The sequence below is a fragment of the Equus quagga genome, chromosome 7 (assembly GCF_021613505.1).
Source record: "Equus quagga isolate Etosha38 chromosome 7, UCLA_HA_Equagga_1.0, whole genome shotgun sequence".
In the NCBI taxonomy this organism is placed as follows: Eukaryota; Metazoa; Chordata; class Mammalia; order Perissodactyla; family Equidae; genus Equus; species Equus quagga.
This window is the reverse complement of record NC_060273.1, coordinates 95,467,390-95,483,346: the sequence shown is the minus strand read 5'-3', so window position 1 is coordinate 95,483,346 and position 15,957 is coordinate 95,467,390.

Sequence of the window (15,957 nt, the reverse complement as noted above, 5' to 3'; positions counted from 1 at the left end):
GAAACAATGAGACTTAGATCTCTGATTCAGATGAGGTGGTCGTGGGAATAAATTAGACCAGAAGTATGCGCTCCTGTGTGTAGATGATGGACCAGGAGGAGCAGGTCCCTGCTTCTTACTGGGAATGGGGACATTATCAGAATATGCAGTCTCGCTCACAGAATGTCATGAGAAGATAAATAGTGTTGTGCATTTAAATGATTTGAATCTTTGGCCTTTTTGAATAATCAGCTGAAGTTGGGGCTCCTTGGCAACCAAGCCTCAGTCCAAAGTGAGCCACCACCTTTGTGCTTGTCCGGAGGGAGGACACCTGGACAGTGAAAGTATTTCACTTTAGATTTCAGACCTGGAAAAGTAGAGAGAGGGGTGTTTGGTACCACCACCTTCTGGACCACTGTCCCCCATAAAAATAAGCCTCTCTTCTTTTTCTTCTGCCTGGTTGAGAGTACTATGGTGAGTTCGGGCACATTGGAACAAACCATTTCCCCTCGCTCTTCCCTTTCAGCTTAATATGGGAGCTATTCCAGAAATATGGCTTCTGCTGCATATAACTGTACTGATTCCCAAATAACAATTTTCAAGACCGCCAGTGGATAGTCAGTATTTATGAACTCCTAATGTGTACTGGGCACTGGAGATTTAGGTGTGAATAAGGAACAGAGAAAATCTGACTTTAAGTAGCTGATTGCATTGAATGAACGAATTCAATTTTAACGTTACTGCTTAAGGATTACTGTTTTCCCCCTATCTGAAAGTAGAGTGTTCTTATGAAACCTCTCATGAGCCGAAATGGTATAAAGTGACGAAGCAATTATGATTAATTTATTTGGGAAAAATGTTTAAGTAGTCCCGGAGCCGAAAAATAACCTACCAAAATAAATAGAGATAAAGTACAGATGCTCACTGACACAGTTTAAAGCTAGGGTGGCTTGACGCTGAGGCTGAGGGCAGTTCCGGGGGAAGGAGCTGGGTGGCGCTGCTCTGGCTGCTTGGGGTGTGCGCTGCCTCTGTAAGGGTCTCTGAAAAACAAACTCTGAACCCTATTTTTCACTTTTCACCTTTTCTCGTTAAAACAGAAATTTTCTTCTGCTTTCTTTCAGTTAGTGAAAACAGGTACTAATGTATGTCTTTCGTAAAGCAAAATGGCATAAAGCGATCTTTCAGATAGCAGGGGATACCTTTGTTATTATTTAAATAAATTCTTACTCTTTAGCAGATGTTCATGGTTTTGCAAGTTTTATTTAAATCTCATTTTTAAAAAATTTTTGATGCAATTTATTTAATCTAAAAGAAACCACCCCACTTTACCCCCCCCTCCCCCCCCCGCCAGCCCCTTGCACTCAACTACCAATCTGTTTTCTGTATCTATGAGCTTGGTTTTTAAATTGTGTTCTTTTCATTAATTAGAGAATTAACATTTTCCCATGAATTGTTTAAGAAATATGTGTTTCCTCACATGTGAATTGTCAATTTCTATTCTCTGGAGTTTATAATTAAAAAAAACCCTTTTGGGCTGGCCCCAGGGTCAAGTGGTTACGTTCGCGTGCTCTGCTTCGGTGGCCCAGGGTTTCCCTGCTTTGGATCTTGGGTGCGGACATGGCATGGCTCATTAGGCCATGCTGAGGTGGCGTCCCACATGCCACAACTAAAAGGACCCACAACTAAAATATACAACTATGTACTGGGGGGACTTGGGGAGAAAAAGCAGAAAAAAAAAAGATTAGCAGCAGTTGTTAGCTCAGGTGCCAATCTTTAAAAGAAACAAAAACAAAAAAACAAAAAACCCTTTTGACTGATGGCAATGAAACTCGGAGAAGTTACTGAGTTGTCCCAGGTAACACTGGGAGAGGTATGAGACCAAAAAACAAGGTCTCTGACTCCTAGTTCGTGTTTGTTCTACTATGTGTTCCAAGCAGCGCCTCTAAAAAATCTCTTTCCGTCCCTGTATTTTAAGGGGAACATGGTTTGCCCTAGACTCCTTAATGAAGGTGAATGGGCTCTGAGGAGTGCTGTCTCTTTAAAGGCAGCAGTATATTCACTCTATAACTTTGGAATTATAGAAAATTCTCTAGCTAACGGTGAAATAGGAGAAACCTGGGTATTGTATAACTCCTTGGACCAGAAGCTCCTTTATCTTTGACCTTTTTTATTTCTGACTCTCCTTGCAGAGTTGAGAATGTGCCCGTAGCTTATACCTTTATAGCTGCTTTCTGTATGTATTACAGTCCCATTCCCTGAGTGCCTTTTTACAACACCTCAAGGACTCATCTCTTCCAGACCTCCGCCCCTCCTCCAAATATCCAAATATCCAAACCAATATCCTTTGTATTTTTCAGATAAAATCTTATATTTGACAAAGTCAAATTCTCTCTTGAATTTAATTAGCCCTATAACCATAACTATGACAAAAGAATTACACTTAGAGGCCTAACACATGGTCTGTTAACTCCAATTTCTATACAGTAGCTCATCTTTATCTTTTTTGTGTATCTTAAAACTGAAACTGTTACTATTATAAACATTGAATTGCTGTAAAACTGTGACTTTATTATCCAACTATTTAAAAAAAATCGCAGATTTCAAATCTCCAAATTGAGTTAATTAAAATGTTTAGTTGATTTACATTTTATAAGTCCAATGAGAATTAGTTTAATTGCTTATTCAATATTAGACTAAAAAAATTATTCATAGTCTCACATTCTAGGTGTTTTCTAAACTGTGTTCACTTTAATTCAACTCACCTGAAAATCAGTTCAAGTCATAGGAAAGCAAATGAAAACTTTGGAAGTTCTGATAATCAAATGGGCTTGTTTCATACTTTTCTTACCGAAGCAGGTTCATTTTTGCCTGCGGCCGAGAAAGCCAAACACCAAGATGACGAGATTGCAGCAGATAGAGGTTTAATCCCAAGGTAGACATGTGAGAAAGTGAGAGCATTAGTCTTAAATCCACTTCCCCGACAATGGGGACTCAGAGATATTTATGGGATGGGGGCAAGGTGGTCTGAAATGTGGAGAGAGGTGATGGGAGGTGAGGAGAGGTGAGGTAATTGATGATCTGCACAAGCGTAATCAGACTTCATGCCTCTTCATAGGACCCACGTTCACAAAATGGTGGTGTTAGCATGATCTGAGGGTGGAGTTTTTAGCCTCTTGACGTCAAAATGTCACCTATCAGACATCTGCGTGGGCCCAGTTGAAGAGATGGTAATCCCAACCAGCGTGAATTGGACAAGGACTTCTAATTCCTGAAAAACAGCTCACATACCCATTACCATGGGGACCCAGGCTCCAGGGAGATGTTATCTCTAGGAGCCTAGTGGGAGTCAGATAGCATATTGCCTAAACAGCACAGTTAACAATGGGTGGGTTAAACAGCTAAAAGCTATAATCAGTAATTGCAAAAAGGAAAAAAACCCTTTCATTCCTAGCTACTTAATCATCAATGGCTTACTCTCTACCAGTTTCACTTAAATTCACTTTTATATATCAAAGAATGAGTTTCATCATGATATTTATTCTAAGGAGAGCATTAGAAAGTTATCTGATAATGTATTGACAGAGCTGACTGATGTAGTTGAAATAAAGAGATTATCCATTGTTGAAATGGATTACTAACGTCTCAATTCAGGAAGATCTGCAGGCACCTAGAAATAGCTCCCTAGTTTTGTGAGCCACCTTACATACTCAGGCTTATTTTTATTCCCTTTCTGGCCTAAAACAGCCAGCCCAATGATAAGGAAGGGAATGGTTGCCCTTGGCTAAAAATTCAAGTCCATTTGCTGCTGGTAACTTGCGGTGAGAACTGGGCAAGTCATTCTCTAGGCTGGTTTCCTAGCTGTTAAGAGCTTGGACTAGATCATGACCAAAGGTCTTCTAGTTTCAAGATTTTAGGAGTCTATGAGCATTAAAGTTCCAACCTTGCATTGAAATCCAGTATTTAACTTTATTGAGTAAGAATTATACTGCATATGTATGTCCGATGAAAAGCCAGTGATGAAAAGGAGAAAATGGTATAATCAAGATGTCAGCAGTCTTGTTGGAGAAAAGGTGGTGAGACCCCAGGTTTTCCAGCCCTATGGGTCACCTCTTATTCAGTATTTAAATCAAAAGAATCCCCATCCTGCCTACAGTGGGAAATCCACTGTCCCCACCAACATGCTCCAGTATTCTTGGAGGGTTTTAGTGGCTTTTCTAACCACCTTTTGATATGATTTTCTGACTCCTTTTAATTCAGTCTCTCATCTCACCTTATTCAGCTCTCTCTTCTTTTATCATGCATTGAATCTAAATGTGGAACAGCATTCATTTTCATTGATATTTTCCCTCAAACTATACAATCTTAAGGTAATTATGTGCAGTCGACCATCACTGAAGTGTTAGGGTTTACATGGAGGGTCTCCATCACAGCTTAGCCCAGTGGGTTACTTGTGGAATGTACTAGACACTCTGGTTCTTAGAAGTGCTTGGCCACTCTCACAGTTGCAAAGTTCCAAATAGGCTGATCCCTCTTACATCTGCCCTCCCACCCCTCCAGAAGCTCCAGACTCCTCCTACTTTATAAAACATAAAAGTTTAGCTTTGTTTCTCAACCAGACCATTGGAGTGTTTCTTTTCACAGTTAATGAGGATTCCAATGGCTATGTCTAAAGAAAGACATTTCTCTCCCTCGGAGGAATTCTGCCTCCAGCTTACGTGTATTTTTTCCTTCTGGCCAAGTAGGATGGAGAGGTAGGGAGAAGTGGAGTAGGAAGACGTGGAGATGGCTCAGGAAGAGGATGCAGGGAAAGGGAGCTGGTGTGCGAGCTGCCCGTCACCCGCAGTACCCTGTGCCAAGGGTTTTACAAGTATCACCCCAGCTAATCGTGAAAACAAGCTGATAAAGTCGGTAAGATCTTTACCTTGTTATGAAGATGAGGAAACAGGTTTGGGCTGGTGAAATAACTTGCTCAAGATCGTGTTGCTATGAAGGGGCGGATCTGGGGTTTGGCCACGTGATCCTTGTGCTTAATCACTGTAAAAGGCTGCTGCCTTGTCTGTTACGCTGGTGCCCCACACACATTATTGCATTTTATTCCTGTGAGTTATGTGCAATTTTCATCATTTTTTCCAAAAAGGAAACTTTCCCAAAGTCACGGAGTCAGGATGTAGTGGCGCCAAGAGTCAAACCCAGCTCCTCGACTCTTAAGTCCATGTGGTATGTTGCCTTGATGGGTTTTCCATTTAGAATATTAAGTTATCTAGACTTTTACGTGGGTTTAACAAACAGAATTTATAATGATTCCATGAAAAATTTGCAAGATTTTATAATAAACATCACAGAGTTGATGCCTAAGGATGTTTATTTCAAAAGTTTATAGTGAGAACAATAGAAAGAAAAAGAGAAAGAGTGCATCAAAGATTAAAGAAGGCACTTTAGGTGGTAAAGATACGACACACAAGAAGTACATTCTCTTGGGATTGTGAGGTACTAGTATTGATTTAATTTTGGAATTCCAAACCCATGGACTCTGGTAAGAAACATTTCACCATGCACTTCAACTTGTCAAAAATAAGCTAACTGGCATGTACGAAAAAACACATTGTCATTTATGTTGAATGTTGCAGTGGAAGTACTGAGTTTTCATTGTCTTTTTGAAATTATGTGCCCACAGATCCATTTTACATGTAATAATTACAGAAAGAGTGATAGGGATGTTGTGTCTGTTTTTAAAGAGTAGCTGGCCTGGTGGCGCAGCAGTTAAGTGTGCAGGTTCTGCTCTGGTACCCCGGGGTTCACCAGTTTGGATCCCGGGTGCGGACATGGCACCTCTTGTCAAGCCATGCCGTGGTAGGCGTCCCACATACAAAGTAGAGGAAAACGGGCACAGATGTTAGCTCAGGGCCAGTCTTCCTCAGCAAAAAGAGGAGGATTGGCAGCAGATGTTAGCTCAGGGCTAATCTTCCTCAAAAAAAAAAAACAAAAACAAAAACAAAAAAAACCAGTAGCCTAATAGAGAAATTAAGAGAATTTAGAATCAGTAGCATCAGTCAATATCCATCCCACTAGATACTTGAATTGCCTTTTTAATATACCTGCCATAGTGGTTATGTAGCATTTGCTTGGTTACCTCTAGTGATGGAGAACTCTATTTTTCCTAAGGCAGGGAGAGACTTCTTCAGGAAAGTGGGTTGTGCTAAGTGTTAGAAAATTCAGTGTAATGATCAAATATGTTTCCTGGTATAATCTGTTGATTTTGGTTTTTACTTAATGAAGCAGGAGAGATTAAATTTCTCTTGTTCTGTAGAGTTGGTTGAAATCCTTTTTGAAAGAGGGTGAATGTGGTCTGATGGGAACAACGTTAGACTTGGAGTCAGAAGGCCAGTCTTGGCATCAGAAGGCTGGCCGCAGCTTCACACAATAGTGTGTCTGAGGACCAGTCATGTGGTGCCTGAGAATCCCTTCTCTTGGCTGTTCTCTTGTCACATCTCTTGGGGTTGTTTTAAGAGTTAAATGAAAGTGAATATCAAAGTGTTTTAATAACACCGCCTTATAGTTCTGTGCTTTATGATTCATTCACTTGGTGCAGACAAAGCTCTAGATGTAGGCAGATGAGCATAGAGTTCAGTGATTCAGATGCTTTGTTTAATTATACAGGAATTGTCAAGACCTGGAGCACTTTTGGGCAAGAGTTTGTCTGTGTGGGGGTCGGGGGGGTGGGTTCTTGTTGTCAAAGATCTGCTATCAGGAGAGGGAGCATGTGTTCTAGTCTATATGCAGACGGGTCAGATCTTTCTTGTAGGGAGAGATGCTCCCAGGCTCTCTGCCCTGAAGCTCTCTGTCCCAGATTCATTCCTCAGCCCCCAGGGACCTTCCACACATATTGGCTGGTTTCCTTAAGGGCCAAGGCCCTGATTTGATTCCAGCAGGTGGATCATGGCTATAGGACCCCACCTGGCTCTGTTCACCTTTCCCGGGGAGAGACTTTACTCCTCACCTGAGGGCGAAGGGCCTGCCCTTATGGGACAGGTTCCTGGGACTCAGCCATTACCTGCCTACTTCCTATCATTGGCAACTGAGTATTCTCAACACTACGTTCTGTGTTTTGGATTGGACTCACCTAGTACCAAACCACTTCCTAAATAGTGCCTCAATTTTCTAAACTTCTGAGACACTATGTCTTAGACTAGTGATTTTCAAAATATGGTCTGTGGATGATTTGTATCACCATCTCCTGGAAATTTGTTAGAGAGGCAAGTTTTTGGGCCCCACTCCAGACCACTGAATCAGAAACTCTGAGGGTATCATACAGCAGTCTGTGTTTAGTAAGCCCTCTGGGGGATTCTGATGCACATTAATGCCTGAGCACCCTTTCTGCCACTGTCTGGTTGACCTCTGTGAAGGCAGATCAGGCCACTTTAATTCCTCCTTCTTCCTGTCCTAGTCCTAGAGTAGAATTTCTGTCTGGTGTCAGCTTTCCCTGTATCTCTACCAGCCTGTTGCTAAAATCCATCAAAAGGATCACTATTGTTTCTACATGTAAATAGTCTAGGTTAAGTGAGACTACTATGGGACCATAAGAGCCGCATATTCTTGTGCTGTGATTTACAGACATCCATCCTGATCTGAATTAACTGGGCACTTACACTGCAATGGCAAATAACATACAATTTGTTTAAAAATGAAAGAAATGCCACTGGAGGGAGTGGTGGAGGTGGTGGAGAGGCTCAAGGGGTGAGAAGTCAGTTAGGATATTACACTATTTCACACTCAGGGCAACTTTCCTGTATTTCCTTCCTTCTTCCTCTTCATTTTCCTTCTAGTTCTGTTTCTCCTTTTTCCTACAGGAGTAGGTGAGTAGTTTGACAATGTTATCAGCTAATGAAAAGAAGAGAGCGTTACCTTATTTATAGATGTTGGGTGTTAATATCCAGGGGTTTAAATGTGAAAACTGAGGTAGGTCTTCATGATTGCTACTTAATTTCCTCAGGAATAACTCAATGGGAGCTACAGTACATCTTTGTTTAGCAGCTATGGTTTTCATTAAATTTAATTAAATCTCCCAGAAGCTTTAAATTTAGGGCAACTTCAAAATGCAGGTGGCTTCTGTTAAGTATAATTATATTCCTTTTGTGGCTGCCATGGTTTGGGAAACCTAGGCTGTCATTTAAAATCTTTAACAAGCTCACCAGTGCTTTAGTTTCTGAGAGTTCAATTCCAAGCATAGCCAGCCCTTCCTTCCTTCCTTCTTTCTTTCTTTCTTTCTTTCCTTCCTTCCTTCCTTCCGCCCTCCCTCCCTCCCTCACTCCCTTATTTCCTTCCTTCCATCCTTCCTTCCTTCTTTCCTTCCTTCCTTCCATCCTTCTTTCCTTCCTGCCTTCCTCCCTGCCTCCCTTCCTTCCCTTTTGCAGAAGGCTGAGGCTAATGTGAACTTAACAAAAGCTGCCCAGTTATGCTTCAACCTCACTAATGTGTCAAGGTCGACATTTCAGAGGTTGGTATGGACAGAAGGGTTCTAAGCCAGTCTGATTGACCACTGGGGCAGGTTGGGGTCCTTGAGTTCACTAGATTCTGCGTCCAAAGAACCAAGTGGCCACAAGACCTGGAGAGGATGAGAACAAAGGTCCAGGTCTGCCTTAATGTCAAACACCAACTGCCAGAATGAAGGAGATTTAAGTGCATGGAGCTCCTGCTCCCCTTCTGTTTAGTCCTTTTTCCTTTGAACCAAGTGCATCCTTTTTATATCTACATTTAGAAAGGACTGTGCCAATTTGCTGTGAAGACAGTGCTGTAACATTGCAGAAAGTCTTCTGATGTGACCATCAGTGTTTCCCAAGTGACAAACTGAGTCACAAAAAGGAATTTACTCAAGGTCAGTTTTCTGAACCCTTACCTAAGTGCAGTCCTGCAAACTGAGGTGGGTTTAGGGAGGAGAAGGAGGAAGAGGAGTTATTAAACAATTACAGTGTGAAAACTGGTCCTTCGGGCACAACGTTGTTATATGAAAAAGAGTTCCTCCTCAGAGATCCCAGAACAATTGCGTTTTCTGTAACTGTGCTGAAGATTCTTATCAGCATTTCTCTCACCTCGCTAAGAGCGTAATGTGTCATTGTAAAGGTAATGAGAGAAGGTTGTCAGGAGTTTGATGAGGTCCAAATTATTTTGGTACTTTTGATATCAACTACACTTCCCTGGTTCTCAACACAGACTATCTAGGTCAATTCAATTTCTTTGCAAGTGAACAATGTTCTTTTAAGGTTGCAAGCAGATTTCTGTACTTCTGTGTACATTTTATTTGATTCCAACTCTAATCTGGTGCACATTTAATAACATGCATAATTGTTATTATGATCTGTGGTCACTGGGGATAAATGTCGAGCAGTTGAATAAATTGTTTTAATTCGCGTTATTTTTATACAGCTCAACAAGCCAAATGTTTGTAAATTTTGTTTCTTTTCAATAATCGGCATTTCTATTATGTATTTTTCAACATTATCAGTTTTCCTGCTTTCCATACAAAATAAAAACATTTCTGTCCAATGTTATATGATAACAAGGAATTTTATTAAGGACAGCAACAGTGTTCTGGTTATGTAGGAAAACGTCCTTGTGTTATAGACATACATACTGAATTATGTAGGGTTGAAGTGATATGATAGTTGATTATACTGTTCTCTCTACTTTTGTGCATATTTAAACATTTTCATAATAAAAATTAGCCCCCTCATACGTATTCATACTGTAATGCAAAGCTACTGCATCTAAGTATCAGGTTCCAGTCATGGCCCCTGTATTAAAGATGGCAGTCAGTCATTGCGGGTCCACCCACACTCTCCTTTTTAGGAATCTGCCGTGTCCATAGCTCTTGATAGCATTAGTGTTAGGTTGTATCCTCTTCTACAGCATACATACTTCCTGGACACAGCAGGTTGACATAAAAGGCCTTGCTGGTGCCTCAGACCTAAGCTGTGTTTTCCAGTTCTGTTTACCAAGAGCCCCTCATTTAGGGGAATCACTGGACATTTGTGTGACCCGATGAAGGCCATTGATAGAGTGACCTACCACCCTCGGCCCAGTTCAAAAAGATGAGCAAGGAAGCCAGGGGAATGCTAGGGCTACTCCCTAGTTCTTGTGACAACCAGAAACACCCCCACATCTCCAAATGGGCCCAGGAGCCTGACATCTGAGTAGATGGCGCTGGGGTGGGTACGGCGGGGAGGTGGGAAAGGAGAGGGAGCGCTCTCTGTGCTCAGACTGAGACTGCACCGAAGTTGGGATGTTTGTGCTGGGGAAGGAAGGGCTCCAGTCCCTCAGGCTGTGTTTATAGAGTGCCAGTTTCCTCTGGCTGATGCCGCCCACTCACCCTATCCCCTCTATTTCCAAAAAGCAGTTCTTAAGTGATCCCTACAAATTTGCTCTCTGTCTACTGACTGATGGCTAAAATACTAGTAAAAAGAGAAGGCATTTCAATCTGTAATCAGTGATAAAATGTATGAAAGTAAACACCTGGTTGAGAGGAAGCATTGGAATTCATTTCCCTAAAGTATAATCAGTCAACAAATATTAAGTGGTGATAGGAAAGTTTTTCCTAAATAGAGGGGAAGAAAGTGATGGGGATGGTGCCTGGAAAGCAGAAGAGGCTGCTCCTGACTCACTCTAGTCTGTGTGTGGACTGACAAAGGCCTCTCTCACTTCTGTGTCCTCTCATGCCTAAGGCAGGGAAGACGCCAAGAGGAGCCCTGAGGTGTGCTGTTGAAGCAAGAAGCCTCCCTGTATATTTGGCCCATGGAAATCAATTTCTTTGCTCAACAGTACGAGGTTTTCCTTTCTCCAAGTGTGATGGGAAGAGGCATCAGAGCTTCAGAGAAGGCAAGGGTAGATTAAGGAGCCAAAACCAGAGGATGGCAAGCATGGCTGACACGTGTTCCCCATGAATTTAGGTGCTAGGGTGGCCGCCTCGTTTTGGATGTTGCAACAACTGGGTTTTCCTCTCTGGCTCTGTTATATAGACACTGGACTGCACGGGAGAAACAGGTGAGCTGTGATTCCTAAGACAGGGTGTTTTTACTGGTACTTTTAAATCCTTGCTCTTTGCCATAAATTAACTGTAGTTGTTAATATGCTTTGACATTGTCATAAATCTTTGAGTTAGTTGTGAGAAGATAATTCAGAAAGGGTTTTTTGTTTTTAATAAAGATTACCCACGACTGCTCCCTGAATTATCTTACACACAGTATTAGATGTAAGGTAATCAGTACATAGTTTTCCTCCATGACCAGAATAACAGCGCCTTATGCAAACCTCCTTTGTGCCAGGGACTCTGACAGAGCCTAAGCTATATTTTAAATGCATTTGTAAGTGACTTGGAATGAGGAAGAATGAATGAAGAGGACTGTAAGGGGGTGGGGGGTGTGAGACCCAGCACATATCGCCTCTCCTGCCCTTGTGCAGTCTCCATTGCAGTCATCAGCTCATGGAGGATGTGGTTTTGCCTCTCTGAGTTGTTCACAAGCTATTCAAATATTCGCAGTAGTGGAAGCTAACGTCAGGCACCTCTCCTCCCCATTAGTTTAGAAATATTTTAAAATGTACAAGGACTTACCAAATTGCTAATAAATGTTAAACTCTTTAAAGAGCTTATGTTTTAGAGGAATTATGACCTAGTGAGCAGTTTTCAGCTGCCTTCAGAAGATGGGCTAAATGTTTTCTTCACTGGGCTTTTATCAGAGCGAGAAGATATATAGCAATAATGTCTTGATACTGAGACAAGGGCAACAATGGTTTGGTAGAGAAGGAGAGGGAGTCTGGAAATTTCTGAAAATCTAGGCAAAGGAGCAGTGTCCAGAATCCAGAAGGCCAGAGAATCAGTGAGAGTGACTTCAGCAAGATTATGGAATCCATGATCTCTAGAGGTGGTGCAGGCTACAAATGGGTTCTTGACAGTTTTAGCAGTTTTTCTAATCTTTTTACTCTTTGAAGTTGACATGTGTTGAGAAGAATTAGTACCTTTTTAGACAGGAGGTTAATGCACGGGAATTTATGCAGTGGTTTTCAACTTATGGTCATTGAAACAGCAGCAGCAGCAGCAGCAGCAGCAGCATCCAGGTACTTGTTAGAATTGCAAATTTTTGGGCGCAGACGAGACCTACTGAATCAGAAGTCTGTTTTCACAAGTTTCCAGGTGATTCTGATGAATGCTCAAGTTTGAGGGCCACTGGTCTACGTGCCATCAGTGGATTTCAGTGACAGGAACGTGAGATTTCCTGGTGAGGTGGTAAAGATTGGAACTTGGTTTGTAAGCTCTCAGGTGGTAAATGAGTGAATAGGACGTTGAATTTGGTGTTAAAGTTGGCTACAAATCCAACAACAAGATTTTTTTTCTAAAAATCTAGGAGATATCTTGTGTCTTCAGTATAAAATACTCCTAAACCTAAGAAGGGGAGTACTGACTTAAAAAGGAAAAGGAAAAAGGATGATTCTGGGAAACACCAAGACATACACTTGACTAATGATTATTAAATTGACAACACGAAAATCACTATACCCAAAAGGGAACTTATTTGATGATATAAAATGAAATTTTATCCAAATGAAATCATATAAAAATTAAATATGGAGGGATAATTACTGTGAAATTGTTGAATTTCAATAAAGGCAGTTTTCATTCGCAGAAATTACATTTTCAACTCTGTGCCAGCTCAGAGGCCACATCAGCAGGGAGAAAGAGTCATGGGATTTTTAGTCATTTAGCCTTGGATCTGTTATGTAACAGGTCCATGATGAGAATCAAATGGTATAAGGATTACACGTGAAGGCCCTCTTGCAAATCATTATACATGTAAATATACTCTTCACATTAAGGTTAATTAATTTGGTAATGTAAAGAATTCCAATTGGAATATGGAATTTTATGAATATTTTCCTTAATCTATGTAACCAGAATTTATTAAGTGGCTACTGTGTGGACAGCACAGTAAGAATGTTCTCTCCCTTTCTCCAGATAACAATAGGAAGAATCAGCTACATTCAAATGAAGGATGAGTAAGATTTTTGGTCACAGAGTTATACTAAAAAGAATATAAAATTAAAAACATACAAATTTTACCTCAAGCCAAACTCAAGGATTTTGAAAATGAGAACCTTTATATGCATAAAGGAAAAACCACATACAAAACAAAAATATCACCTTGGGAATGCCTTACCTTCCCCAAGGTAAGGGGCTCTTAATTTTATAAAATTACCTCTTCTTTTTTTATGAATATTATATGCTGAGCTAATTATTCCTTATTGAGCATTCTTTTTGGCTGAATAGTTTCCCTATCAGACCATCATGAAATGGTAAAGACTGAAATTGTTTTTTAGAAGACTGACTGTAATATCAGACACCGACTAAAAGAAAGATTCCTCAGTTCCTCATATGTCCACTATATGACTTATCTTCCCATTATATTTTTTAGAAATAAATTGTGAATCAGATCTCCATGTGTCATTTTTGTAAGCAATAGTCTTTTGAGTCTTTTTAATAAAATATGTGCTTTCTGCAACTAGATGGCTAGAAAAAAATGGAGTAATATATCTTCCTTGGAGCTCTGGTGAGGATTCTTTTATGTTAATATCCTTTTTAACAAATGAACCTTCAGGGTAAAAGTCCATTCAGCAACACCTATGGGAAATAAATGATAAACAACAAACTGTATCAGAAATGCAGTCAGAAAACAAGACTAGCTCTTAACTTAGTCCTGACTTTTAATCTTGTAGGATATAAACTCATCATAGAAGGCTGGATATATATAGACAGATATAGATATAGATATAAATTTAGATTTATAGTTATCTAACTAGGCAAAAGTACCTCTTCCCATAGCAGGGCAGCCCAAGTCTTTATGATTTATAGTTTGGCAAGAAAATCTTCATTATATTTAAACAGTAAAGAAATTAAGGTGTTGGAAGAATATGGGGAAAAACATTAAAATAAGAAGAGGAGGGTCTAATATTTTAATTATAAGCCATGTATTTCTATACATTAGGTCATATAATCCTCAAGACAACGTTTCAAGGATACCATCTCCATTTTACAGATGAGGTACTGAGGAATCAAGAATATGCTTAAGATCATGGACTGAAAATAGGGATTTATTGCAGAAATCTTAGAATCCAAGTCTTTGATGTTGGGACAGTAAAATCCAGGTGATGCCGGAGCCCTGATGGGTGAACAGTTGATAAAAGCATGTGCAAGCTAACCATGTCTTTCCTAATTTACCACTCCAACCTCTGCCCCTCCGTGCTCCCAGGACTGATGGATTACAATCTCAGGAGACTGCCTCCTCTCAAAGCTGCTCCTCCCTGAGTTGACAGGTAAAATCTTGGCCAAAGGAATTGTTCAAAAGTGGTGGGTATAACAACATAAACTCTAGTATCCAGAATATATAAGTAACTCTTACAACACAATAAGAAACAGACAAATTACCCAATTTAAAAATGGGCAAAGACTTTGAGAAGACATTTCTCCAAAGAAGATATACAAATGCCAATAAGCATGTGAAAAAGTGCTCAACATCATTAGCCAGTAGGGAAATGCAAATCAAAACCACAATGAGTTACCACTTTACACACGCTAGGATATGGAGAAATTGAAACCCTTATTCATTTTGCTGATGGGCGTGTAAAATGGTGCCGCCGCTGTGGAAACATTTGGTAGTTCCTCAAAAAGTTATCATGTGACCCAATCATTTGACTCCTGGGTATATACTCAGAAGAACTGAAAGCATATATCCACACAAAAACTTGTACATAAATGTTCATAGCAGCGTTATTCATAATAGCCCCAAACTGGAAATAACTTTGACTTGTTGTATTCATCAAGTAATGAGTAGATGAACTAAATGTGGTATATCCATGCAACAGAATATTATTCCACCTTAAAAAGGAAGAAGCACTGATACATGCTTGAAAATATTATGCTAATTGAAAAGAACCAGGCATAAAGGCCACATATTGCATGAGTCCATTTACATGAACTATCCAGGATAGGAAATCCATGGAGACAGCAGATCAGTGCTTTCCAGGGGCTGGGGGAAAGGAATGGAAAGTAACGACCGATGGGTATGAGCACTCTTTTTAGGGTAATGAAAAGGTTCTGGAATTCCATAGTGGTAATGGTTGCATATTCTTGTGCATATGCTAAAAACCACTGAATTGTCCACTTTAAAAGGGTGAATTTGATGGTATATGAATTATACATGAATAAAAAACCATTTATATCTCAATAAAAAAATAGGTTAGCAAAATCACAAGCTGTTCCTTTGACTAGATAAATGAGATTGACAGACTCTAACAAAAATGATGAGGAAAAAGAGAGAAGATAAAATTAAATAAGATACAGAAAGAGAATGGACAAATAAATACAGAAACAGGAGGAATAGAAAAAAATAATAAAAGATTACCGTAATATCCCACAATAACATGAAATTGCTCTATTGGGATTGGTGATGTGTCCTGCTCCTGTTCTCCAATGGCTGTGGGCTCAAGTTTTTATCTTTTCTGGGAGGGTCACTGGGGAGGTGTGAGGCTCTGGGGGAGGCAGCAGCAGGCACCCTTTGAAGAGCCCTCAAAGGGAGCAGGAGTCCTTTTAGTCCAAATCTGCAGCGTTAGGCAACCAACCAGCTGGGAAATTCCTGGAATTGCTGCCAGTGACCTGGAAGTTTCGGCCAGCCATGAGTCTCAGAAGTTATTTTCATCTCTATTTAAGCCAGAGTGGACAATTACCACTAGATGGCATCACATTGCAGCTAGCCAGGATAAATTTGAACTATGCAACTTTGCAACTCTTGGTCCCCAGTTGTAGAGGCTCGTCCCGGACTTTTCATTTAACCTCACAATTAAACATCTCTTCATTAACAAGACTGATTTTTTTTTTTGCATTCTACTTATCTAATTATGCATTTTACTCTACTTTGAATAATTACATGCAAATGAACT